This window comes from Eubalaena glacialis, chromosome 10 (assembly GCF_028564815.1).
Source record: "Eubalaena glacialis isolate mEubGla1 chromosome 10, mEubGla1.1.hap2.+ XY, whole genome shotgun sequence".
NCBI classification, from domain to species: domain Eukaryota; kingdom Metazoa; phylum Chordata; class Mammalia; order Artiodactyla; family Balaenidae; genus Eubalaena; species Eubalaena glacialis.
In genome coordinates, this window is record NC_083725.1 from 65,082,233 (window position 1) to 65,109,704 (window position 27,472).

The 27,472-nt window shown below is 46.0% G+C and overlaps 1 protein-coding gene across 1 annotated transcript in view; it reads right to left on the minus strand.

Moving 5' to 3' along the window:
* The window catches only part of THRSP (thyroid hormone responsive), a 40,088-nt gene that overhangs the window by 10,936 nt on the left and 1,680 nt on the right, over positions 1–27,472 (minus strand). Inside the window, exons 2-4 of the mRNA XM_061204100.1 lie at positions 26,190–26,289; positions 17,598–17,718; positions 13,920–14,008 (exon numbers count right to left, since the gene is read on the minus strand). The gene's annotated coding sequence lies outside the window, so the exon portion shown is untranslated. The remainder of the gene's footprint in view (positions 1–13,919; positions 14,009–17,597; positions 17,719–26,189; positions 26,290–27,472) is intronic.

The window sequence follows — 27,472 nt, forward strand, 5'->3', positions numbered from 1 at the left end:
CTCCAGAGCAGGAGCCCCCTCTGCACCCTCCTGACTGATAATCATCCGCTGGACCACTTCCTTCCACTCCTATGGCCAGAGCTATGAGAAAGTTCATCTTTATGTTGAACTGGATTCTAACTCCTTATGGCCCCTCCCCATTAAATGAAAATACTCACCCCACCCTAAAGTCACGGGCCTTAACTCTGCTTATATTGGCACAACAGGGTAGTGTGAAAACCCATCTCCCAGCCTTTAACTTGCTCAGTCCCACAACAGCCCTATGAGGCAGAAAAACATTAGTCTCCCCCTTTTCAGATGAGGACACTGAGACACAGGAAAGGGGAGGTACTTGCCCAAGGTCTCAGACGTGACAGGAGGAGACTCAGCCCAGCTCCCCAGACCTCAGAAGAAAGTGACAGTTGTCCCTCTCTCCAAGTCCCCTTCATGGGCTGGCTAGGCACACAGCCGCAGGTGACCTGGGGTCACTCTGCATTGGACAGCTGGCCTTGCCTCTCCAAGGTACAGAGGGCAGCCAAGTCCAGCCATGGACCTGCTGTGAGGGCAAAGCTTCCCCTTTTAACCCTTTCTGTACTGCAGGTCACAGAGTGGAACAGAGAACATGGCCAGCTCTTCCCTCTGGCTGTGTGGCCCTGGGCTAGTCACTGCTCCTTTCTGAGCTTCAACTTCCTCCTATGTTGTAATAATGATAAGAGCAAACATCGATTGAGGGCTTGCTATTCTAAACTAAGTTAATATATGCAAAGTGCTAAGAGCAGAACTCAATCCTTCCAACAATCCTATGGGGTAGATAGTCCTCGTTCACAGAGGAGGAAACTGAAGCCTAGGAAGGTCAAGAAATTAACCTTAAAACACACACTGTTAGTTCTTAGGCAAGGAGGAGTTGGAACAAGTGCTAAATCCTATCCACCAGTAGTTATGAGGATTAGAGATGGTGTTTGTGAAATATCTGGTATATTGCAAGACCTCAATAAACACGCACTGCCTCCTGGCCACTCCCCTTTCCTATGGTATGCTCCCAATTCCTCCTTTATTCTTCCATTCTAGGACTTGCTACACACAGTTCAGTTCCTTTTGTACCTGTCCTGGCTCCCAGGACTGCAAATGCTCAGTAGATGCTGGCTGAATGATGACCATTAGATTCACTTTTTGAAACACTCTAAGGTCTTTGGTTATAATGTCCAGTCACCTTGAAAAATAGGGTCCCTGACTTGGCAGGAGGAAGTAGTGAGGACTTTGACACTTTGGCAAGGGACCCCAAGTGGCTGCAGCCACACATGGTCAAGGCACAGCAGGTGCTCAAAACCAGCTCATGGGCCTGACTCTAAGGTGAAGTTCTTTTCCAGAATTCCAGAAGGAGAGGTGTGCCATACTCTGTCCTGACAGTCTTCATCATGCACGGTGCTTTCCTCAATATGTTACTGCAGACAAACTGTTAGCAAGATGCATTAGCCCAATATTACCTCCCCACCAGTCAGCTGGGAGAAGAATTTTCATAAAATTGTATCCTAAACCATGAGTGGAAAAGAGCAGCTTTTCTAAATTAATAGATTAAGTGAAAAAATTTAATTTTAATAGATTACTTAAGTAAACATTTGATTAATTCATTTCCAGCCCTAAAACATTTTTTGTTTGTTTTTGACTTTTACTAGGGAAAACACCACGCCGTGCACCTTGCGGGATCTTAGTGCCCCATCCAGGGATTGAACCTGCGCCCTTGGCAGTGAAAGCATGGAGTCCCAACCACTGAACCGCCAAGGAAGGGAAAACGTTCTTAAAATGTTTTCTCCTCAGGAAAATGGGGCTTCCTTTGTATTTAAACATCCAGGATGGCTGGGCAGTGGGTTTAGCCAGAGACCAGTAGGCTGGACATTGTGGTTTAGGTTCTGGGGCTGCTTCCAGGTCCACCTGTGACCAGGCTTCCAGGGTTCCAGCATCCACGAGTACAAAGTGAAGGGTTTGGAAATCACTGAGGGAAGGCCTTTCCAGCCCTGGTTGTATAACTCCTTCTGAATCCATGTTTGGGTCACTAAGGATATTATTACCCTGCTCTACTTCTCTCATTTTTAACCCAGCTCCAGAGTCACTGACTCAGAACTGGAAAACATGATGTCCTGCTTGCAGACAGGGCTGGGAGAGCTGACCCGGCATGGTGGGCAGGTCAGGAGTGCCCCATCAGCAGCCTCCTGGGCCTACCTTCACCTTTGAATAAATAGAATTTATTCAACAAGGGGGCTGATCTTTGTTAAGTCCTCTCCAGCTCAGACTCTGGGGGACTCCAGCTGAGCACAGGGCCCCTGTGTCCTGCTGTGTCATTCTGCCTCTGTGTGTGCATCGTAATCCCATCTCAGGCCAGTCCTTTCCCAGAAATGCTCCTGGCCCTGGCCCCGGCCCCGGGGATTGAGGGGGCGCTGCACGTGTGAGTAAGTGAGTGCGTCAATTGGTAATTGGGGGAATAAATGAGCGATGTGAGTAAACAAGTGCAGAACAGACGGAGTAGTCCTGCGAAGGAGGGACAGGAAGGTCTGCATGGCCAGGGTCATCCAGCCAGCAGACTACAGACTGAGGCTGCCTCCAGGCCCACCTGGCAGATGAAAGACAAAATGTTGCTGAATCAGCAGCTGCCGGCTGGCTCCAATTATCAGGGATCTAAGGGCACAGGCTGCGCTCAAACAAGTTCTAGGAGTGGGGAGAGGAGGAAGGCAGGAAGGAAAGGACAAGGACGTGAGGCCTTCTCAGGGGGTGCGATGAGGCAGGAGAGGTGGCCCTTGGTTCAGAAGGGCCCACTGAATTCAGGTGTCCCTGCTCTCAAGTTGCCACGTCTCAGGGTTGGGAGGTTATCTTGTCCAGCTGGGCCACTGCAGGTGGAAGTAGCAATGGAGAAGAGGGAAGTAGCAGAAGCTGGGCTAGACTTCAAGCATCATTCAGTTTCCCCCGACTTCCCTCCCACCGTTAGGTGGGGAAACTGACACTGAGTGAGGCACTTTACTGGAATGGCCTCTGCGGAGCTGCCTGTGACCTCACCCTCAGGGTATCTGAATGCCCCAAGTTGGAAAAACTGAACTGGTCCCAGATGGACTGGGGTCAAGGCCCCCAAGGGCCAGGCCAGGAACACCATGTGAATGTGGTGCCAGGGGTAAGCTCATCAAGTCATGCCCTGGGGAAGCCAGACTCCAAGTAACCCTGAATGAGCTTGAGCCCAGGCAGCTACAGAATGGACTCAGACCTAGGTTGTGACAAGTTTTCTAGTTTTAAAAATGATTTATATACGCACACTCATGTCACCTGATGCCCATGGACCTCAGGCTGTTTGTCACTCCAGTCCTGACCTACTGGAGAACATAGGGGGTCAAGAGTCACTGATCCCCTGCTGTGTACTTTGACCCCCTGCTGTGCCATGAGGAGTCAAGAGAAAACTGGACAAAGTCCCTGCCCTCCAGAACTAGACTCCCTCTGTCACTGGGGGGACTTCATGTACTGAGAGCCTGCAGTGTGTCTGTGCTGTGCTGGGCCTGGGGAGGTAACAGGGCACGAGGGGGTCAAGGTGCCCCACTCAGACAGTTTATATCTAGTGAGAAGAAAGCTATGATGAACACATGCACAGATAAATATGATAATATCACATCGTGACATGTACTAGGAAGAAAATAAAGTAAATTAATAAGCTAGAGCCTTGTGACCACCTAGAGGTGTGGGATAGGGAGGGTGGGAGGGAGGAAGATGCAAGAGGGAAGAGATATGGGAACATATGTATATGTATAACTGATTCACTTTGTTATAAAGCAGAAACTAACACACCATTGTAAAGCAATTATACTCCAATAAAGATGTTAAAATAAATAAATAAATAAAAATAATACTAAAAAAAAAAAAAAAAGCTAGAGCCTTGCTACTACAAGTGTCGTCTGCAGACCAGAAGCATCCAATAACCAGAGAGCTCATCAGAAATGCAGATTCTCAGGCCCTGCCGAGGACCTCCTGAATCTCTATTTCAACAAGATCCTCAGGGGATGCCTATGACTAGGGGGTCAGGAATTCACTCCAAGCATGGTAATTACCCCAGGGAAAAAAGAAACATTTGAGACGTAAATGTTCTCAGCTTCTGGAAGGTCTGTCTTGCAGGCGGAGGGAACAGCCAGTGCTACCAATCATAAAATATTCTCCTTAAAGGCACAACTAACTCGCTAGGGAACCTTAAGCAAGTCATCTTACCTCTTTAGGCCTCAGTTTCCAACCGGGTAAATCGAGGAGTTGAACTCAATAGAGGCTCTTTCAAACTAAAAAACTACAATCCTCTGAATGGAGGATTTTGAGTCATCAAGAGTCAAATGACCTGGGGCTTCCCTAGTGGCTCAGTGGTTAAGAATCCATCTGCCAATGCAGGGAACATGGGTTCAAGCCCTGGTCTGGGAAGATCTCACATGCCGCGGAGCAACTAAGCCCGTGCACCACAACTACTGAGCCTGCGCTCTAGAGCCCGCGAGCCACAACTACTGAAGCCCTCGTGCCTAGAGCCCATGCTCCACAACAAGAGAAGCCACCGCAATGAGAAGCCCATGCACTGCAACAAAGAGTAGCCCCCACTCACCACAACTAGAGAAAGCCTGTGCCCAGCAACGAAGACCCAATACAGCCAAAAATAAAAAAACAAATAAAAAAAAAATAAAAGAGTCAAATGACCAGCTAAGAAAGAGCTATTTGAGGGAGTAGCAGGGCCCTGGAGTCCTCAGGTTACCCTAAGAGGCCCAGGCCTTTTCTGTCCCTTGGGAATAGAAGTATCTCTGCTTGGGGAATCCACTGCAAACTCCACTGTTACAAAGGCTCCTTGTGAATGGCTGACCCCCGTCAATCCAGGAAGCTGGCAGGTCTTCCTGACTAGCCTCCACTCTGGTCTTCCTCCCTATCATATCCTCCCCCAGTTCTGGGAAGACCCAGCCCTTCCTCCAACTGATGCAACTGGCTCCCGGGGCAGCCTATACATTTCTGAGCTTGCTGAGTAGTAAAGAGAGGGGTTGACAGGACAACAAAGTGCTCCCTAGTCAGTCAGTCACAAAGGTCTGGATTATCAGAGCTGGATATACTCTAGCACTCCTGCAACTCAACCTCTACCTTATTGATGAGGAACCTGGGACTCCAAATTATACTTTCAACCATGTTTTGTCCACTCCCCTGGAAGGACTTCACCTGCCATATATATCACTTACTATATAAAGCTATTATATTTTAAAATTCTGTGACCAGACAAAACTAGTCACTCATATGGAAAACATGTCTGTCTCTCCTCTACCTAGGAGTCCTTGAGGGCAAGAGACAGGTCTACCTCTTCCCTATGACCCCAGGAGCTCAGGAAATTTTCCTCGGTTTGTTGACTGAAAGGATGAATGAATGAAAATTGTGGGGACCTGTTTATCCTTGGTGTGCTTCCCAGATATTTCTTCACTCCTTCCCCTGTTGTTTTCATTCAGTACACTTTTACTGGGCTCCCCCCAGGGAGCCTTAGGAGAGAGATCCAAAAAAAATATTGCTATGATATATAGCAAAGAGTGTTTTGCCTATGTTTTCTTCTGGGAGTTTTATGGTTTTAGGTCTTACATTTAGGTCTTTAATCCATTTTGAGTTTATTTTTGTATATGGTGTTATAGAATGTTCTAATTTCATTCTTTTACATGTAGCTGTCCAGTTTCCCCAGCACCACTTATTGAAGAGACAGTCTTTTCTCCATTGCACATTCTTGCCTCCTTTGTCATAGATTAATTGACCATATTGTGTGGTTTTATTTCTGGGCTCTCTATTTTGTTCCATTGATCTATGTGTCTGTTTTTGTGCCAGCGCCATACTGTTTTGATTATTGTAGCTTTAGGGTATAGTCTCAAGTCAGGGAGCATGATAACTTCAGGACTGTTCTTCTTTCTCAATATTGCTTTGGCTATTCAGAATCTGTATCAGGATCGTTTTTCCAACATCAGTTGCTCACTTCATGTCTCTGTGTCAAGTTTTGGTAATTCTTGCAGTATTTCAAATTTTTCTTTTTCTTTTTTTTTGGCCACACAGCGCAGCATGCGGGATCTTAGTTCCCTGACGAGGGATCAAACCTGCGCCCCCTACAGTGGAAGTGTGGACTCTTAACAACTGGACCACCAGGGAAGTCACTCATTATTACTATATTTGTTGTGGTTATCTGTGGTCAGTGATCTTTCATGTTACTATTGCAATTTGTTTGGGGTACAACCAACTGTGCCCATATAGGATGGCAAACTTAATAGATAAATGTTGCATGTGTTCTGACTGCTCTACCAAGCAGCCATTGCCCCATCTCTTTCCCTCTCCTCAGGCCATGCAGCAATATTGAAATTAGGCCAGTTAATAACGCTACAGTGGCCTCTATGTGTTCAAGTGAAAGGAGGAGTTACACATTTCTCACTTTAAGTCAAAAGCTAGAAATGATTAAGCTTACTGAGGAAGGCATGGCAAAAGCTGGGATAGGCCAAAAGTTAAACATCTTGTACCAGTTAGCCATGTTGTGACTGCAAAGGAAAAGTCCTTGAAAGAAATTAGAGGTACTACTCCAGTGAACACACGAATGATAAGAAAGCAAAACAGCCTTATTGCTGATATGGAGAAAGTTTTAGTGGTCTAGATAGAAGATTAAACCAGCCACAACATTCCTTTAAGTCAAAGGCCCTAACTCTCTTCAACTCTATGAAGGCTGAAAGAGGTGAGGAAGCTGTAGAAGAATAGTTTGAAGGTAGCAGAGGTTGGTTCATGAGGTTTAAGGAAAGAAGTCATCTCCATAACATAGAAGGTGAAACAGCAAGTGCTGATATAGAAGCTGCAGCAAGTTATCCAGAAGATCTTGCTAAGACATTTAAGGAAGATGGCTACATTAAACAACAGATTTTCAATATAGATGAAGCAGCCTAATATTGGAAAGAAATGCCATCTAGGACTTTCATAGTTAGAGAGAAGTCAATGCCTGACTTCAAAACTTTAAAGGACAGGCTGACTCTCTTGCTAGGGGCTAATGCAGCTGGTTACTTTAAGTTGAAGTCAATGCTCATTTACCATTCCAAAAATCCTAGGGCCCTTAAGAAGTACGCTAAATCTACTCTGCCTGTGCTCTAATGTGGATGACAGCACATCTGTTGACAACATGGTTTACTGACTATTTTAAACACACTGTTGAGACCTACTGCTCAGAAAAAGAGTTTCCTTTCAAAATATGACTGCTCATTGACAACGCACCTGGTCACCTGTGAGCTCTGATGGAGATCTACAACAAGATTGTTTTCATGCTTGCTAACGTGACATCCATTCTGTAGCCCATGATTCGGGGAATAATTTTGACTTTAAAGTCTTATTATGTAAGAAACACAGTTCCTAAGGTTATAGCTGCCACAAGTAGTGATGTCTCTGATGGATCTGGGCCATTAAGAACATTCTTGGACTTCCCCGGTGGCGCAGTGGTTAAGAATCCGCCTGTCAATGCAGGGGATACGGGTTCGAGCCCTGGACCGGGAAGATCTCACATGCCGCGGAGCAACTAAGCCCGTGCACCACAACTACTGAGCCTGTGCTCTAGAGCCCGTGAGCCACAACTACTGAAGCCCATGTGCCTAGAGCCTGTGCTCCGCAGAAAGAGAAGCCACTGCAATGAGAAGCCCGTGCACCACAGCAAAGAGTAGCCCCCACTTGCCGCAACTAGAGAAAGCCCACGCGCAGCAACAAAGACCCAATGCAGCCATAAATAAATAAATAGATAAATAAATAAATTTATAAAAAAAAAGAACGAACATTCTTGATTCATGGGAAGAGGTCAAAATATCAACATTAACAGGAGTTTGGAAGAAGTTGACTCCAACTCTCATGGATGAATTTGAGGGGTTCAAGACTTCAGTGGAGGAAGTAACTGCAGATGTGGAAACAGCAAGAGAACTAGAATTAGAAGTGGGGCCTGATGGGAGGGACTGAATTGCTGCAATCTCATGACAAAACTTTAATGAATGAGGAGTTGCTTGTTATGGATGAGCAAAGAAAGTGATTTCTTGAGATGGAATCTACTCCTGGTGAAGATGCTGTAAAGATTGTTGAAATAACAACAAAGGATAAACTCAGTTGATAAAACAGCAGCAGGGCTTGAGAGGATTGAAAGAAGTTCGACTGTGGGTAAAATGCTATCAAACAGCATTGCACGCTGCAGAGAAATCGTTTGTGAGAGGAAGAGTCAATCAATGCAGCAAGTTTCATTGTCTTATTTTAAGAAATTGTTCACGGCCACCCCAACCTTCAGCAACCACCAACCTGATCAGTCAGCAGCCATCAACATCAAGGTAAGACCCCCTACCAGCAAAAAGATTACAACTCGCTGAAGGCTCAGGTGATGATTAGCATTTTTTAGCAATAGAGTATTTTAAAATTAAGGTATGTACATTTTTTTGTACATAATGCTATTGCACACTTAGAATACAGTATAGTGTAAACATACCTTTTATAGGCACTGGGAAAGCAAAAAATTTGTGTGACTTTTTTTTTGTGATATTCACTTTATTGCAATATTCGCTTTATTGCAGCGGTCTGGAACAAAACACACAACGTCTCCAAGGTGTGCCTGTACCATAAATCTAGTGGCTTAAAGCAACACAAATTTACTATCTCACAATCCCAGAGGTCAGAAATCCAAAATGGATCTCATGGACCTAAAATCAAGGTGTGATCAGCGCTGTGTTCCTTTCTGCAGGCTCTGGGGGAGAATCCATTCCCTTGCCTTTTCCAGATTCTAGAGGCTGCCTGCATTTCTTGGTTCATGGGCCCTTCCTTCATCTTCAAAGCTAGCAAGGCGTTTTCATCCAGCCATCTCTCTGGTTCTCCTTCTTCCAGTTACAAGGATTTTGTCATTATGTTAGGCCCCCTCCTGGATTATAATCCAGGATAATCTTCCCACCTCAAGGTCATCTGATTAGCAATCTTAATTCCATCCTTAATCCTCCTTTGCCACATAACCTAACATATTCACAGGTGCCAGGGATTAGGACATTGACATCTTTGGGAGCCATTATTGAGCCCATCACACTCCTCATCCCTCTCAATATTGTTTTTACATGCCATGATATATTTTTAAAAATTTGTATTGGAGTATAGTTGATTTACAAGGTTGTGTTACTTTCTGCTGTACAGCAAAGTGAATAAGTTATACATATACATATATCCACTCTTTTTTAGATTCTTTTCCCATATAGGTCATTACAGAGTATTGAGTAGGGTTCCCTGTGCTATACAGTAGGTCCTTATTAGTTATCTATTTTATATACAGTAGTGTGTATATGTCAATCCCAATCTCCCAATTTATCCCGCTCCCCCTTTCCCCCCGGTTATAAGATTGTTTTCTACATCTGTAACTCTATTTCTGTTTTGTTAATAAGTTCATTTGTACCATTTTTAAAGATTCCACATATAAGCGATATCATACACTATTTGTCCATCTCTGTCTGACTTACTTCACTCAGTATGACAATCTCTAGGTCCATCCATGTTGCTGCAAATGGCATTATTTCATTCTTTTTTAAGGCTGAGTTATATTCCATTGTATATATGTGCTACATCTTCTTTATCCATTCCTCTGTCGATGGACATTTTGGTTGCTTCCATGTCCTGGCTATTGTAAATAGTGCTGCAATGAACATTGGGGTGCATGTATATTTTCAAATTATGGTTTTCTCCAGGTATATGCCCAGGAGTGGGATTTCTGGGTCATATGGTAGCTCTATTTTTAGTTTTTTAAGGAACCTCCATACTGTTCTCCCTAGTGGCTGTGCCAATTTACATTCCCACCAACAGTGCAAGAGGGTTCCCTTTTCTCCACACCCTCTCCAGCATTTATTGTTTGTAGATTTTTTTGATGATGGCCATTCTGACCATGGAGAGGTGATACCTCATTGCAGTTTTGATTTGCATTTCTCTAATAATTAGTGATGTTGAGCATATTTTCATGTGTTTTTTGGCCAACTGTATGTCTTCTTTGGAGATATGTCTATTTAGGTCTTCTGCCCATTTTTTGATTGGGTTGTTTTTTTGATATTGAGCTGCATGAGCTGTTTGTATATTTTGGAGATTAATCCCTTGTCGGTTGCTTCGTTTGCAAATATGTTCTCCTATTCTATGGGTTGTCTTTTCGTTTTATGGTTTCCTTTACTGTGCAAAAACTTTTAAGTTTAATTAGGTCCCATTTGTTTACTTTTGTTTTTATTTTCATTACCCTAGGAGGTGGGTCAAAAAACATCTTGCTGTGATTTATATCAGATAGTGTTCTGCCTATGTTTTCATCTAACAGTTTTATAGTTTTATATCTGGCCTTACGTTTAGGTTTTAATCCATTTTGAGTTTATTTTTGTGTATGGTGTTAAGGAGTGTTCTAATTTCATTCTTTAACATGTACCGTATTTCTTTAAGTAAAATTTTGCACTGAAGCCCAATGAATGAGACAGATTGAGAAGAAATTGATTTGACTAATAGGATGAGGGTGGGCTATAGCTGCATCCTTTGACCACTTTTCTTTAGCCCTGAAGTCACCTCCAGAGAACTCAAGAGACTCCACAGAGCCCAGCTGAAAAACCACCATCCAAGATGAGGTCCAATGTCTTATCCTGGTGTTCAAGCCTTTCTGGCCTTATTCTCTGCCTTCAGGCCCCACCTGTGGGCCAGACTCTGGGCTGAGCAGGAGAGACACCCGACCTGGATGCACAGTTCTGGCCCCCAGGAAGCTTGAGAGCCTGATGGGGGAGGACAGACAACCAAGCAGGCCACTTCAACCTAGCTGGGTAACTATCACAAGAGCACAGGGAGCAGAGAGGAGAGGGGCTTGGCAAAGCTTCCGGAAGGAGTAACAACTATGTGAAGTTAGTAAGGCAGAAAGATGTGGGAATAATCTTAAAGGCAGGATGGTGAGAAGAAAAATGTGTCTCTCCCTCTCTTTACATACATATTGGGTTGGCCAAAAATTTCGTTCGGGTTTGGCTGTAAGATGGTACAAAAACCCGAAAGAACTTTTTGGCCAACCCAATATATTCTCTATAACACAGTACATACACTATATACTATATATGTAAATATACTATACAACACTATAACACATATACTATATTTTTTAAAAGATATTTTCGCTTTTTAAAATTAATTAATTAATTTTATTTTCAGCTGCTTTGGGTCTTCGTTGCTGCTCGCAGGCTTTCTCTAGCTGTGGTGAGCGGGGGCTACGCTTCATTGCGGTGCGCAGGCTTCTCGTTGTGGTGGCTGCTCTTGTTGCAGAGCATGCGCTCTAGGCTGGCGGGCTCAGTAGTTGTGGCTCACTGGCTCTAGAGCGCAGGCTCAGTAGTTTTGGTGTCCGGACTTAGTTTCTCTGCGGGGTGTAGTATCTTCCCAGATCAGGGATTGAACCCATGTCCCCTGCATTAGCAGGTGAATTCTTAACCACTGCGCCACCAGGGAAGCCCCATACATATACGATATTAAAGTATATACATACAGCATACATTCTATATCTATATTCTAAATATAATAAATTACAATTTTCCTGATTTCATGCATCTATATATTATTTATGGATACATATACAGTAAATAAAAACTTACATGGGAATGAAAACATCAACTTAAGGAGCCAGCTCTGGGAAGAAGGAGGGTGAAAGGGAGGAGTACATGGGTACTTTCTATTTGTTAGGTCTTATTTCTCGAGCTGAGTGATGGGTACATGGATATTTATATATTCATTCTCTCATATTTTTGAATACATTAAGTAATTAGAACCAAAAAAAAAAGGAAAAGGAAAGTGGGAAATGTTTTCCAGGTAGAGGTACCAGCTTAAGCAAATGCCCAGAGACACGAAATAGCAGGAATACCGGTGACTCCTCAGCATGCCGCACTCTCCAAAACGCCACTACTAGCTTTTCCAAATCTTCACTCCCCCACTTCCCACCTCAGCCCTTTTGCCCAGCCTCACCCTCCGCGGCTGACATTTCTGACCAGATCAGCCCCCTCCCCTATCGGATAGGCTCTCATCCCAGTGGCAAGTGTACACCTCTCATTTGACCGTTCAATTCCCGAATGCCTGTCTCACCTCAAAGCCTGCAGACTCCAGGAGGGCAGGGCGGGTTCCAGCCCCAAAGCTGGGTCGCAAGACGGGGGGGCCGGCCGCTGCAGCTTCGGCCAGCAGGGGGCGCTGCAGGGCAGGCCAGGACCGGTGCTCCACCCGCGCCGCCGCGGCCGCCGGAGCCAGCTATTGCGTCCCTGAGCCCCCGCCAGCGCGACGAGACACGTCGCCAGCGGAAACACACGAGTTTCCAAGCGGTAATTGTCCGTCTCGCTTTGATAAAAAGGGTTGGTCGATGCGGGAGACAGTGGGAGGAAAATCCTCTCATCGTTTTAAGACCGCATTCACCAGATAGGCGTCATTAATGTTTCGTAGCTGTTTATTAAAGAAAGGGGTTTGACTCAGCAGCTGGAAAGCACGGAGCCGATTTCTTTCTTTCCTACCACTGCCCTTTCGAACCGATTCTGCGGACTCATGCTTTACTTTTCCCGGATGAAATCTCGGCAGGTCCCCTAGCTTTCCGAGAGCCTCCCGTTTATTGTTAGGCACTCTACGTGCAGGCCAATGTTAAAGCAAAACTGCCCCTGTTCTGGCCACCTCTGGCTGGGACACCTGCTGGCTGGGGAGGGGACTGGGCAGCCTCTCTCGCCTCGCTTTTCTGCTCCTCCTGCCCCTGTCCCGGCTGCCTCTGGCACTCCAGAGCTGGGGGGAGGGGGTGGGGTAGTCTCAGCCAGGAAGGTCTACCTACGATAGAGCCCTCTGGTCTTGGCAGGTTCCAGATGCTGACATTTTCTCTCAGGAGCACTTCTGATAGGCTCCTGGGAGACCTACCACACCGTTCAGCTGCAGTACCCCTAAAAAAAGGGGGTGCTTCCTCTTTGGGGCTGTTTACAGCCCCTTGGCTTCTGCAGCCCTCCTCACACTTCCAGCCTCATTCTGCGGGAGTCCCCTCTCCCCTGAGCGGAAGCCCTCTTCCACGGGGTGCTTTCCAAGAAGGTCTCATTCTACTCCTTACTGTGGGATCTACAGGTGCCCTAAGAGAAACACACAGCTGGAAGTACAGCCCCCTGCCTAGGAGCGCCACCCCCCCCCCGCCCCCAGCTCTCACCAGATTCCAGACCTCACAGCCCCCCTCCAAGGCTCCCCAGATAGTTCTCCCAAAGCCTCTCTCCCCTGGTTCGAGGTGACGGGGGAGAGCTCCTTCCCCTCCCTGGTAAGGTGTGGTTGGGGGACAGGCAGAGTGAATGCACTGACAACTCTCTCGGAAGAGTCTTCTCTCCGGCGGTTCCTGGGGGATGTTGACTTTCTCTCCGTGGCAGGCAGGTTAGCTGAGCAATGGCTTTTAGTCCTGCCCTCTCTCCTCCTCCGGAGTTCTGCATGGGTGGTTCAGCCTCTCACTTTAAGTTCAGCAGCTCTGGCCTTTGGGGCCTCAGCTGAAATTCCGAGGTGAATGGGAAAGTCTTTGTTTACATCTTATTAGGTTCCAGCCTTTGCCTGAGAGCAATGTCTCTAACCTCAACCCAGAAAAGACCTCGCCAGAGGATCCACCCAAAATACAAATCTGTCACTCCCCTGGTAAAACTCTTCATTCTCTAGCTACTCCCAGCAGGCAAGCTGCATTTCAGCTCCTGAGCTTTACAGACGCTTCCCGAACCTCACGCTTTCTCTCGCAACTTTGCCTTTCCTTCCACCAGAGGAGTTCTAGCTCCACTTCTCCACTTGGCTGATTCCTTGAGGTCTTTGAAGACCAGAGTCAAAATGTCACCTCCTCCAGAAAGCCTTCCACTACCTCCACTGTGCTTCCACAGCCCTTGCCACAAATAGTGTTTTGTTATGATTACCTGGATCTGTATCTGTCTCCCCACTCGATCCTGAGCTCTTTGAGAACACGGATGGTATTTGTTTTGCTGAGTATGTTTAAATTTTTTATCTGAAAAACACCAAAAAGAAAGTAAAAATCACCTATAATCCCAGCACTTTTTAAAAATTGAAGTATAGTTGATTTACAATGTTGTGTTAATTTCTGCTGTACAGCAAAGTGATTAAGTTATACATATATATACATTCTTTTTTTAAATACTCTTTTCCATTATGGTTTATCATAGGATACTGAATATAGTTCTCTATGCTATACAGTAGGACCTTGTTGTTTATCCATTCCATATAACAGCTTACATCTGCTACCCCCAACCTCCCACTCCATCCCTCCTCTGACCCCCTCCCTCTTGGCAACCACAAGTCTGTTCTCCATGTCCATGAATCTGTTTCTGTTTCATAGATAGGTTCATTTGTGTAATATTTTAGATTCCACATATAAGTGATACCATATGGTATTTGTCTTTCTCTTTCTGACGTACTTCACTTAGTATGGTAATCTCTAGTTGCATCCATGTTGTTGCAAATGGCATTATTTCATTCTTTTTTATGGCTGAGTAATATTCCATTGTATATATGTACCACATCTTCTTTATCCATTCCTCTGTTGATGGACATTTAGGTTGTTTCCATGTCTTTGTTATTGTGAATAGTGCTGCTATGAACATAGGGGTGCATGTGTCTTTTTGGATTAGAGTTTTGTCTGGATATATGCCCAGGAGTGGGATTGCTGGGTCATACGGTAGCTCTATTTTTAGTTTTCTGAGGAACCTCCATACTGTTTTCCATAGTGGCTGTACCAACTTAGAATCCCACCAACAGTGCAGGAGGGTTCCCTTTTATTCACATCCTCTCCAGCATTTGTTATTTGTAGAGTTTTTAGTGATGGCCATTCTGACCAGTGCCCAGCACTTATTTTTGATATCACAGAAAGGACAAAGAATCTTCCTTCTCCTGTGTGTCCCACCAATCTCACCTCCAGTGACAAACACTTTTAAGAGGGTGATATGAGGGCTTCCCTGGTGGCGCAGTGGTTGAGAATCTGCCTGACAATGCAGGGGACACGGGTTCGAGCCCTGGTCAGGGAAGATCCCACGTGCCGTGGAGCAGCTGGGCCCGTGAGCCACAATTACTGAGCCTGCGCGTCTGGAGCCTGTGCTCCGCATCAAGAGAGGCCACGATAGTGAGAGGCCCGCGCACCGCGATGAAGAGTGGCCCCTGCGTGCCGCAACTAGAGAAAGCCCTCGCACAGAAACGAAGACCCAACACAGCCAAAAATAAATAATAAATAAATAATAAATAAATTTAAAAAAAAAAAAAAGAGGGTGATATGATTCTTTACTGCCTTTTCCTGGCACACAAATGCACACACACACACACACAATTTTATAATTCTTACTATAATCTTCATCTACAATTTCCATTTTCACTTAACAGTCTATCTTTGGTATCTTTCCATATTACTGCATATGATTCTACCTCATTCATTTTTTTAAAATTGTGTGTATTTTATTTATTTATTTATATAAAACAAAAAATTTGCCATTTTAACTATTTTTAAGTGTACAATTTAGTGGCATTAATTACATTCACAATATTGTGCAACCATCACCACTATCTATTTCCAAAATTTTTTCATCATCCCGAACAGAAACTCCGTACCCATTAAGCAATAACTCTCCATGCTCCCCTGCCCCTCTCCTCATAACCCCTGGTAACCTCTAATGTACTTTCTGTCTCTATGAATTCCCCATTTAAAAAAAAATTATTTATCTATTTGGCTGCATGGGTCTTAGTTGCAGCATACAGAATCTTTAGCTGTGGTGTGTGGGATCTTTAGTTGTGGCATGCGGGATCTAGTTCCCTGATGAGGGATTGAACCTGGGCCCCCCTGCATTGGGAGCGTGGAGTCTTAACCACTGGAGCACCAGGGAAGTCCCAAATGCCCCATTTTTAAAAAATGACTGAATATTACTCTACAGTAGGAAACATTATCATCTATTTAACCATTCTCTACTAATAGACACTTAGGGTGTTCCCACGTTTGGATAACAAACAATGCTACAACAAATATCCTCATGCAGAAAGTTGAGGAGTGAGGTTGCTGAGACATAGGGTGTGTGCATTCAAAAATCTAACAGGTACTTATCAGCCTGTGCATCACATTTTACATGAAGGTTTCTGACCCCCATTCCCAGATATTCTGGTTTAATAAGAATGCACAGGGGCCCAGCAACCTGAATTTTTATAAAATCCTACCTGATCATTGTGATGGGAGAACACACAATGAGAAACACGGCCATGGGGCCTGGATCTGCTGTGTTCCTGGGTCCCCAGCATCCGCCCTCAGAGAGCGGGTTTCCTCCCTGGAGCAACATCATAAACTGATGTCCCTACGCACAGCCTGCTGCCAATACACCGAGGCTGCCCTGATGAGTCATCGGGCAGTGTGCTGGCCCCTGGGGCGACAAAGCCTCTAAGGAAACCTTGATGGATTGTGTGTCTCCCAACCTGGAAGCCCTGAGTCACCCTGGTGTACCATGCAGCTCCCAATTTTGTGATCTGTTAGCTTTGCCTTTTGTGGGAGGCAAACTCACCCCTCATTCACATCAAGGCCCATGAAGGAAAAGGCTGCCTTATCTCCCTGGGGAAATTATGACTCACACAACAGGAGTGGTGGGTGGAGGACAGAGAGGAGAGGAGAAGAGAAAACAGACAGAAACAAGGCTGAATTCCGGGGCAGGGGGGAATTAAAAGGTGAAGGAAAAAGAGTAGAGAGGAAGGGAAAGCAAAAAGACCAGAGTTAGAGGGAAGACACGGAAAGGAAAGAGAGAGAGAAAAGGGAGGCGGGAGAAAGAAAAGACAACATGGAGCAGGACGTGGGGTGAGTTCCTTAGCTGGTATTTTGGATCACCCCAGAAAAAGATGCTCATCAGATCTCAGGAAGACTCCGATGGTGGAGGTGGCCTGCCTTGGTTCTCAGGCCCTGCCTATAAGCCAGCTCATGGTTTCAGCCTCGCCTGCAGCCTTGGCAGCCCCCTGGGGGGTGGTGGGTGGGGGTCAGACTCTGAACAGGGGCAAAAACACACTAAGGAGCAGCCATACCCTGTGTGCCTGGATGGTGGGCACAGCCTTCCTAGTCATTTGGCAACAGGGAATAGATCCTCAGAAAAGGTGCGTACTCCTTGCTCAGTGTCTCAACTATGAAGGACGCTCCTTGCAGTGCTAGTTACAGTAAAGGAGAAAAAAGAAAGAAAGAAGGCAGAAGTGAAGTGTGCCTTAATACAGGGGTCCCCAAGCCCCAGGCCGCAGACTGATACCAGTCCGTGGCCTGTTAGGAACCGGACTGCACAGCAGGAGGTGAGCAGCGGGGTGAGCAGGCGAAGCTTATCTGTCGCTCCCCATCGCTCCCCATCGCTCGCATTACCGCCTGAACCACAACCCCCAACCCATGTCCGTGGAAAAACTGTCTTCCACGAAACCGGTCCCTGGTGCCAAAAAGGTTGGGGACCACTGGCTTAATAGATTTATGATACATTCTTACAACACACTGTGATGTAGCCGTTACAAATGGTGTATAGAAGAGCCCTTAATAAAATGGGAGAAATCCTCACAATACTAGATGAAAAAAAATAAATACATACATGTTCAAATTAATCTTTAAAATGGTACGATTTGGGTTTCCCTGGCGGTCCAGTGGTTAAGACGCCACGCTTCCACTGCAGGGGACGCAGGTTTGATCCCTGGTCGGGGAAGTTCCACATGCTGTGGGGTGCGGCCAAAAAAAAAAGAAAAGGTATGATTCAAATGTTGTTAGTGGATACGTGTGTAATGGGGGTGGCATTGCCTCTGCCCAACTCAAAGTCTTCTCCGAGTTCAGTTCAACCCTGTGCTAAGAGATAGTCGTTTTGTTTTTGTTTTTGTTTTTGTTTTTGGCAATGTGATGTCTAGACTCTACCCCTTCCCCACTAGCCCCATGCTCTCCCTTTAGGGGAAATTCCCATTCAAGTCTTGCCAGGGTAGGTAACTCCTAGTCCCTGCTCCCACTGCAGAAGCCCACATGATTGGCTTCTTCTTCTACCTGCCCCTGGTATAGCCAGGGGCCTGCCTGTGACCACAGCAGCAGAAGCCACTCAGTTCTGCAGTGTAATCCCAGTCAGGCTCCTGCCACTGGGCCCCCTGAGCTCCTGGTGCCCACCCCCTAGGAACACTGATAATCGTGGAAATTTCCTTTCGGTTTAAAGAGCTGGCCTTGGCCTCTGCTACTGGCCACCAGAAGCCTGGTCTGACACTTTCACTGTGTTCAGCTGCAGGAAGTTCTGCTACTACCACCCACTTGGTGGGCAGGGCCCCACCATTCCTTGGGTTAGGGTGTCTTGGGGCTGTGTGAGAAGGTGTCCATCTGGGGTCATCAACTGGGGTCTGCACACTGGGGCTGGGCAGCCAGTGAACGAGGAGGTGGATGGGATGCAGTTAATTCCTCTCCAGGAGCCCAAGGAGGATGAGCTGGCAGAGGTCCTGAGTACAGGCCATGGGACATGCTCTTCTCAGTGACAAAGGGTAAACAGTAACCAGCCCCACGTGGTGCCTGGGCACCTGAAAACTGGCCCTGCAAGCCAACAGCTGCCAGCATGACCTGAAAAAGAGGGTCTGGGGAGGAGTTGGGAGGGCATCCAAGCTCTCACTCAGGCTAGGCCGGAGAGAGGCCTTTGGGGCTCCAAGTGATGGCTCAGAGAGGGAGGAGCTGCCCACCAGGAGCAGGAACCCAAGGACTCTGGAGGTCCCAGGACTTGGGGCACTGCCCATGTCAGCTATGTTGACCTATACTATCTTTGCTGGGCAGGATTCAGTCAGAAACCCTTAGATGAAAAGGGTCTCTGGGTGGGACTTCCCTGGTGGCGCAGTGGTTAAGAATCTGCCTGCCAATGCAGGGGACACGGGTTCGAGCCCTGGTCCGGGGAGATGCCACATGCTGCGGAGCAACTAAGCCCATGCGCCACAACTACCGAGCCTGCGCTCTAGAGCCCGCGAGCCACAACTATTGAGGCCATGTGCCACAACTACTGAAGTCCGTGTGGCTAGAGCCCATGCTCTGCAACAAGAGAAGCAACTGCAATGAGAAGCCCGCGCGCCGCAATGAAGAGTAGCCCCCTGCTCACGGCAACTAGAGAAAGCCCGCATGCAGCAACGAAGACCCGATGCAGCCAAAACTAAAAAATAAATAAAAAAAAAAAAGAAAGAAAAAAAAGAAAAGGATCTCTGGGTATGTGCTGGGGAGTATTCAGGGAGAACAGCTGGAAAGATGATCCCTATTTCACAGCTGGTGTGGTAGGGGGAGCCAGGGGCAAGAGTGGGTGGCAATGATTTTTTTAAAAAAACTTTTAATTTAAGTATAACTTAAATACAGAGGAATGCACCCAAGTAATTGTCACAAGATGTAAACACACCTGTGTAACCATTACCCAGGCCAAGACAAAAAACATTACTCAGGGTCTCAGAAGCCCCCCATTTGGGTACCAATGGTTTTAGAGAGGAAAGTGGATAGAGTCTGAGAGCAAAGGAGGAAGGAAGGAAAAGATCCTCCCAGGTGCCACCTGACTGACAAGTGAACTGGCCTGCAGGCAGGGCTCCGGGACACAACACACACCCGGAAGTTCAGGGTCGTCCCTTAGGAACTTGGTGAGCCATGGGCAGCCCTGCAAAGAAAGGCAAGCAACAGGGTGTTTGGAGAAGATCACAGACCACGTAGGACTGGGCTGAGAGCCTGAGGGCAAACAGGAAAGATGATTGCTTCCCGGCTGGGCTGGGAGGGTCTAGGAATGGTTGGTCCCAGGGGAGTGGCTGCAGCAGCCACTATTTGCTCTCTGCCGTTTGTTTGTCCAAGAATGATTCATGTGAGTTCCACTGATCAGCGCCTCCTCCTCCTTGCCCCACTGTGAGCTCCTGTGCCAAGGGCAGAGGGGCATGGGGGACAAGCACAGCTGTGACATCAGGGAGACCTGCGTTTGAACTCCGGCTCTAGGCTGTGTGACTTTGGAAAAGTCACATTCCCTCTCTAACTTTGGTCAGCAAAATGGGACAACAACCTGTGCCTCATAAGATAGTTGTGAAGAAGAAACGAGAAAAAACACATAAAATGCCTGACACTGGGCAGGCCCTTAATAAATGCTTGCTCCTTTTCTTCGCCCTTTTTTCATTTAACAAATATTTATCTGGGGCCTGGTATAGAGCAGGCAGCTGTGCTAGGCACTAGGAAGAGAGTGGTGAACAAAACAAGTATGGAGACTGGCTGCCCTCATGGAGCTTAGAATCTAAGCAGTGGGACAGACATTAAATAAACAAACAAATACACATCGTGAAGGAGAAGCACAATGTATTATGAAAAAGAATATCAGTGGTGACTTCCTTCCAGTTGAGTGGTCAGGGAAGGCCTCTTGGGAGAGGTGACACACATAAGCTGAGACCTAAAGGATGAGAATGAACCAGGCATTTTGGAAAGCAGGACCCAGAGTGGCAAAAAGGCACAGGTTTAGGAGCCAGATGTGGATGGGTTTCAAATCTTGGGTCCACTACTTACTCAGCTGTGGGACTTTAGGTGAGTCCCTTTACCAGTTAAGGCCTCAGTTTTATCTTCTATAAAATGTGGCTAAAAACACTTATTTTATAGAATTGTGACGATGAAACCCAACTATGTATATCAAGTGTCCTGCCTGGAGTCTCTCAGTAAAAATCAGTTCCCTTCCTCTACTAGCTCTTGATTAATTGCCGAGAGGCTGGCACAGAGATGATGCATGCACACATTCAAACACACACACACGTGCATGCGCAGTACCTACACCATCAAGAACACACAGAGGCAGGACACAGGTGCCTCCTCAAGCTGGGGGTTCGAGGAGAGGTTCATGAAAAGACTCTACAGAGATATGGCAGGGATTGGGGAGAGAAGCAAGAAATAGTGCAGTCCTTCAGGGCAGCTAACTGTGGGGACCTAAAAGGGTGAGGAAGACAGTGGTTACCAGAACCACAGAGAATAGCTGTGTGGAGCGGGTGCCTGAGGGATGCAGCTGACTTACAGGGACTGGGCAGGGAGACGGCCAGGGAATAATGAGTCTGATCTCAGCCTCCCCTTTCCCTCTGATCTCCTGCTAGGCCTTGCGTTGGCCAAATTCAGACGGAAGCTGGAGGGCATGGGAGCCTGTGCCTATAGCCCATTAGGATCAGCCTCCCAGGGTGGAGAGCCGGTGGGGGGAAGGGTGGAGAGGATCTGGAGGGACAACTGGCAGAGACACAGTACAGAACCCGCCACTGTTGGGCCCCTTTAGAATGTAAGTGACAGATATATCCAATGTAAAATGACTTACATCAAAAGGGAATAAAGTCAGGTCACCTAACTAGAAACTCCAGGGGTAGGGCCTTCGCCATAGCTTGATCAGTGCTCAAATGATGGCCAGGAACAGGTATCTTGTCTCTCAATTCTATTTGCCTTCATATGTCAGCTTCATTCTCAAGCTGTATGTAGTGGCAAGATGAGAGTGGCAGTAGAGAGTAAAGGAGGGGTGGTCCCCAGAGGAAAACTGTAGTTCTGTATAAAGAAGGAGGGAGAATAGAAGCTGGGTGGAAACATTACACCACTACAGTTTATGTCAGGGTGCTCATAAACTCAGGTGACAGGGATTGCTACTGGGGCCAGGGTGAGCAGTCTCCTCTGAGTGTGGCCTGTTGGGGAAATGTAGATGTCTCTGGGCCACCCATTCCCACCTCTCACTAAAGGGACCTGAAGATTACCTAGCCTAGTGACCCCATTTGACAGGTAGCAAAAGGTTTTACGCAAGAGCACGCAGTTAATGTCAAGGCCAGGACTTAAACCCAGGCCACACAATCTGTCCTCCATACCTGACTTTTTAATTTTTTTAAATTTATTTTTTATTTTATTTTATTTTTTTGGCCATGCCACATGGCTTGTGGGATCTTAGTTCCCTGACCAGGGATCAAACCCGTGCCCCATGCAGTGGAAACACAGAGTCCTAACCACTGGACTGCCAGGGAAGTCCCATGACTTCTTTTTTATTTTTTTTAAGTTTTAGTTTTATATTTATTTATTTTTATTTGGTTGTGCCGGGTCTTAGTTGCAGCAGGCAGGCTCCTTAGTTGCGGCTCAAGGGCTCCTTAGTTGTGGCATGCAAACTCTTAGTTGCGGCATGCATGTGGGATCTAGTTCCCTGACCAGGGATCGAACCCAGGCCCCCTGCATCAGGAGTGCGGAGACTTATCCACTGCGCCACCAGGGAAGTCCCATGACTTCTTTTTTAAAAAAGAAATAAGAAACACCCCTAGAAAGTGTTTGGAAAAGAAAGACAGGAAGGAATAAGGAAAGAAAGAAAGGAAGGAAGGAAGAGAGGGAGGGAGGGAGGGAGGGAGAAACACATGCTCTTGTCCAACTCCCGGTACCTGATGCCACGATTGACACATAGTAGGCCCTCAGATATCTATGTCCCCCATCTCTAAAGGGGAATAGCACTACCTGCTATTTGTTCTGAAGGTGAAATGGAACAAAACTCTCCAAAGCACCTGGCCCAAAGTCAGACCAGTCTGGTTCGGTCCTGGACCATTCTATAAAGACCTGGATATTTGTCAAACAGGCATGGAGCAGAGGGAAGGGAAGAGGGTCCTTGTGGGTTGGCAGGGGTCTCCCCCACTGTGGAACTCACAAAGGGAGCCTTGTGTGGGAGTGGTAGCAGGATGCTTCAAGTGACAGCTGGGCCCAGGGCTGCCAGGCCTGGGCTGGGCTGGGCTGGGCTGGGCACTCCGCCACAGGCAGCCCTCTGAGGGCCCTTTCATCTGAGTCCCAGCTGCCACTTGGCTGGCTGGCCCAAAGCCCAGCAGCCTGGAGAGGAGAGGGGCTGGTAGCTTTGTCTCAGGAAGAAGAACAAAGAGTAGGGTGCGTGGGAGGAGGGCAAAAGGAAGCAGTGCTTGCTCTTGGATTCAGGCCAAAGGGAAACAAGATCCAGTTTTAGGCAACACCAAGGGACTGTTTGAATTCTTTTGTTGCCATAGCATCAAGCCAGACAGTTTCCCAGAGACCATCTCAAACAATATCCCAACCCCCACCACGTTACAGGTGAAGAACTGAGGCCCAGAGAGGGACACGGACTTGGCCAAAGTTACACACGAATGGTAGAGCCAGAACTGGAACCCCAGTCAGTCTCTTGTCTCCCAGTGCTGAAGGACTCTGAAAGAGGCACTTCATCTCTGGGACCCTTGGGGTCCTCATACATAAAATGGAGGTGCTAATTCCTATTTTGAATGGTGAGGGTCAAATGTGCTAATGGATATAAAAGGAAGAAGAGGGCCATTTGACTTGGGTCTTGAAAGCTGTGTAGGAGTTTTCCAGAGAGAAGGAGCTGGTGGGGAAAGGCATTTTGAGCACAAGGAACAGCATAAACAAAAGCAAGAAAGCATAGGAGTGCAGGTTGTTTCAGGGCAGCTGGAGCTGGGGGAGAAACAGGAAATGGGGCCCAGGGTTCTTGCTGCTGTCAGAAGTGCCCACTGTCGCTCCAGCTGTCCTGCCCTCCTTTCTGGGGTGATGACCCTTCAGAACTCAGCCTCCCCATGGAATCATCCTGGCCCATGCGGCTGATCAACCCTCTGGGAGGAGCCAGACAATGCAATGGGGGGACACGTGCCGTGTGGAGCTGGCCCATGGGAGGCTCCCTAACCCGGATGCAGCGGGCAGGGAAGCCTGCTTTGAGGAGATCACAGCTGCCTCCCCGTGGCTCAATCCCATTTGCAAGTCATAATGTTCAAGGTACACACTTTGCCCAGTGTCTTAATCTATTCAGGCTGCTATAACAAAAATACTGTAAATCGGGTGGTTTATAAACAACAAACATTTATTTCTCACCGTTCTGGAGGTTAGGAAGTGCAAGATCATGGTGCTGGTAGATTCGGTGTCTGATGAAACCTGCTTTCTGGTTCATAGATGGCCATCTTCTTGCTATGTCCTCATACGGTGGAAGGAAGGGGCTAGAGAGCTCTCTGGGGGTCTCATTTTTTATAAGAGCACTAATCCCATTCTGCAGGGCTTCACCCTCATGACTTAATCACCTCCCAAAGGCCCCATCTCCTAACATCATCACATTGATGGTTAGGTTTCAACATGAATTTTGGGGGGACACAAACATTCAGATCATAGCAGCCAGATACAAAGCAATTCTTTCCAGTCACAGAAAAACAATTTTGGAGTGAGAAAGACATGGAGTTTAAGCTTGGTTCTGCCAGTTACCAGCTGTGTGGCTTTTTGCCATTCACTGAATTTCTCTGAGCCTCGGTTCCCTCATCTGTACAGTAAGTCTAACTGCTTGGAAGAATTGATACAAGAGTCTGTGTTCAGTGCAGGTGTTCAACACATGATCATTTTCCTTTCATTTTCCTCCTTTTCTTGGCACAGCTGACCCCTCTGCTGGGAGGAAACCCCCGCAGGCTTCTCTCAACAAATCTCTCCCCCCTTCAAGACCCAGCTTATGTGCCACCGCTTCCATGAAGCCTTTCCAGGCCCCCAAAACTGAAAAGCTAACTTCCTCTTGTAATGCCTTCTGCTTGTGTTATGTTATTGCCTTTTCTTTTTCTTTCTTTTGCTCTTTTATACTTTTTCATGTTCACTGCAACTAGTGACATAATACAAACATGTATTAAGAAAAACATTTCTTAATCAATAATTTCCCCTCTTCACTTCTATCCCGTTCCTACTGAATAACCAATGGTAACACCCACTGTGTATCATTCTACACTTTTCTGAGTATACGCTCACATAAATATAAATTTATATAGGGAGGTTTATGTCTTTACCGAATTTCCGTAGTATACACTGCTGATATTTATTTTTAATTGCTTAATAAATCATGGATGAGTGAACAGATGTAGATCTACCTCACTCTTTTAAATAGCTGCATACAATTCCACGGCATGGACAAACCATGGTTTATTCAACCATACCTCTATATTTCTAATTTTTGCCACCACAAACAAAACAGTAATACACATATTTGTTCATATATCCTTCCAGAGAAGTGCTTTTAGTTCTATTCGATAGATTCTCAAAAGTGGAAATATTGGGTCAAATGATATCTGTATTTTTAAAAAAATTTTAGTAGCTATGGCCGTATTGCTTTCCAAAAAAGATCACAGCAGTTCACATGCCAATCAGTGAAGTTTGAGTTCTTTTCTTACATCCTTACCCGCTCTGGCACATTGTTATTCCTCTCAATATTTGCCAAAATGATGGATGAAAAATAGTACAACATTGCTCCTTTGATTGCATTTTCTCAACCCCTAGTAAGTTTCAGTAACTTTTCATTTCAATTATTTTATTTTTCATTTCTAGAAGTTCTATTTGGCTTTTATCAAATCTGCCTGGTCATTTTTTTTATATACATTTATTTATTTAATTTATTTATTTTTGGCTGCATTGGGTCTTTGTTGCTGTGCCCGGGCTTTCTCTAGTTACGGCGAGCAAGGGCTACTCTTCACTGCAGTGTGCGGGCTTCTCATTGTGGTGGCTTCCCTTGTTGCCTAGCACGGACTCTAGGCACGCAGGCTCAGTAGTTGTGGCTCGTGGGCTCTAGAGCGCAGGCTCAGTAGTTGTGGCGCACGGGCTTAGTTGCTCCGCGGCATGTGGGATCTTCCCGGACCAGGGCTCAAACCCGTGTCCCCTGCATTGGCAGGCGGATTCTTAACCACTGCGCCACCAGGGAAGCCCTGCCTGGTCATTTCTGATCATATCTTCTTGGTCTTCACTCAGGTTTTTTTTTTTTTTTTTAAAAAGATTTTTTTTTGATGTGGACCATTTTTAACATCTTTATTGAATTTGTTACAATATTGCTTCTTTTTTTATGTTTTGGTTTTTTGGCCACGAGGCATGTGGGATCTTAGCTCCCCAACCAGGGATCGAACCCTCACCCCCTGCATTGGAAGGTGAAGTCTTAACCACTGGACCACCAGGGAAGTCCCTTCACTCAGGTTTTAAATACACCCTTCTCTATAGTTATTTAAGCACAGTAAACACTTATTTTATATTCTATACCCAGTAATCTCAGTATTTGAGGTGCTTGTGGATCTACTGACTCTTGCTCACTGTACCTTGTATCCTTTTGTGGTGTGTGACTTTTGATTCTGAGCTTGCATTTGTTGGACTGCTATCTGTATGAATTATTTGAGGCTTGGTTTGACTGTGCACTTACCTCCAGGAAGGGTTTTCATTTTCTTTGTCAGACATCTGGGGCATTACCAATCCAGGTCCGTTTTAAATTAAGTTCCTTGTTGTTGTTGCTCTTGTTGATCCTGAAAAAAATGAATATTTGGACCCTGGATCTATTTGAGCTCTAGCTTATTGCCAGAATTTTTCAGGGGAGACTTTTTTTTACCCAGAACAGAGGAATGAGACAGATGTTTCCACAGCATTCACATTTGAGCGGTGGATTTTTAATAATTTACCCTTTTATAGTCTCTGATCTGACATCCAACCCTGTGAGTGGCCCAGACTTTGTCTCCTACTCTCTCTCCCCTGAAAATAAAAGTTCTAGGTTACTCAGGGTTGGAGGTAATCCCAGGGAAGTCCATGGAATTGGTGTTCAAACATCTCAGAGCACCTCAGAGCAGTTCCTTGACTTTATTGAGAGCTCAGACATATAGACATACATATATTCAGTATTTTCAATATTTTGAGATGCTTTTTAGTAGGAGGATTTCCAGTAACATGGACTTCCAGCATATTTTCATATGCTCATTTACTCTTTCATTAAAGTTATTTGTGTTCATGCCTTTGGAACAAAGACATGTCTTGTGCACCTGTGTCTGCAGCCCCCAACCCCTAGCTAAGGTCAGTATCAGTAACTCTTGGGTGAACATTAAATGGAGTGACAACCCACATGGGGAGGAAGAAGAAGAGATTGGAAAGTTATCCACGGCTGGATGGGATGATGTTGGAAGGGTGGTGTCATAGAGTCAGGGGGAATGGGCACTGACATTCACTGAGTCCCATTCTTCCTAGGCCAGTAAATGCATCATTCTAGTTTTTCCCAAATTTCCAAGATGACACGATGCTTGTTAAATATGCAGGTTCCCAGGCCCTTCCTTGGTAACTTGGTTTTAGTATTCTGGAGGTGGGGCTCTGGAATGATGTTCAACAAGCATTCTGAGAGAGTCTTAGCAACAGGGAAGTTTGGGAAACACAATAGATTTTTTTCCTTTTAATTTAATTCTCACAACAACCCAGAAAGTAAGTATTTGCATGTATTTTACAAAGAGGAAATTTGGGCTCTTTTGAGAGGGGAAGTGATGGATGATCACACAGCTGGTAAATGACAGGTCTAGGGTTCCATTCCCAGTTGTCACACTCCAAAGCTCTATTTTTTTTTCACCAGATATTGTCTGGTTATTATTGTTATTATTTTTTCCAAGTGTCTGTACCATTAGTTTATGACCAAAAGTCATTTTTAAAAAATTGTGTTAAAAAACACATAAG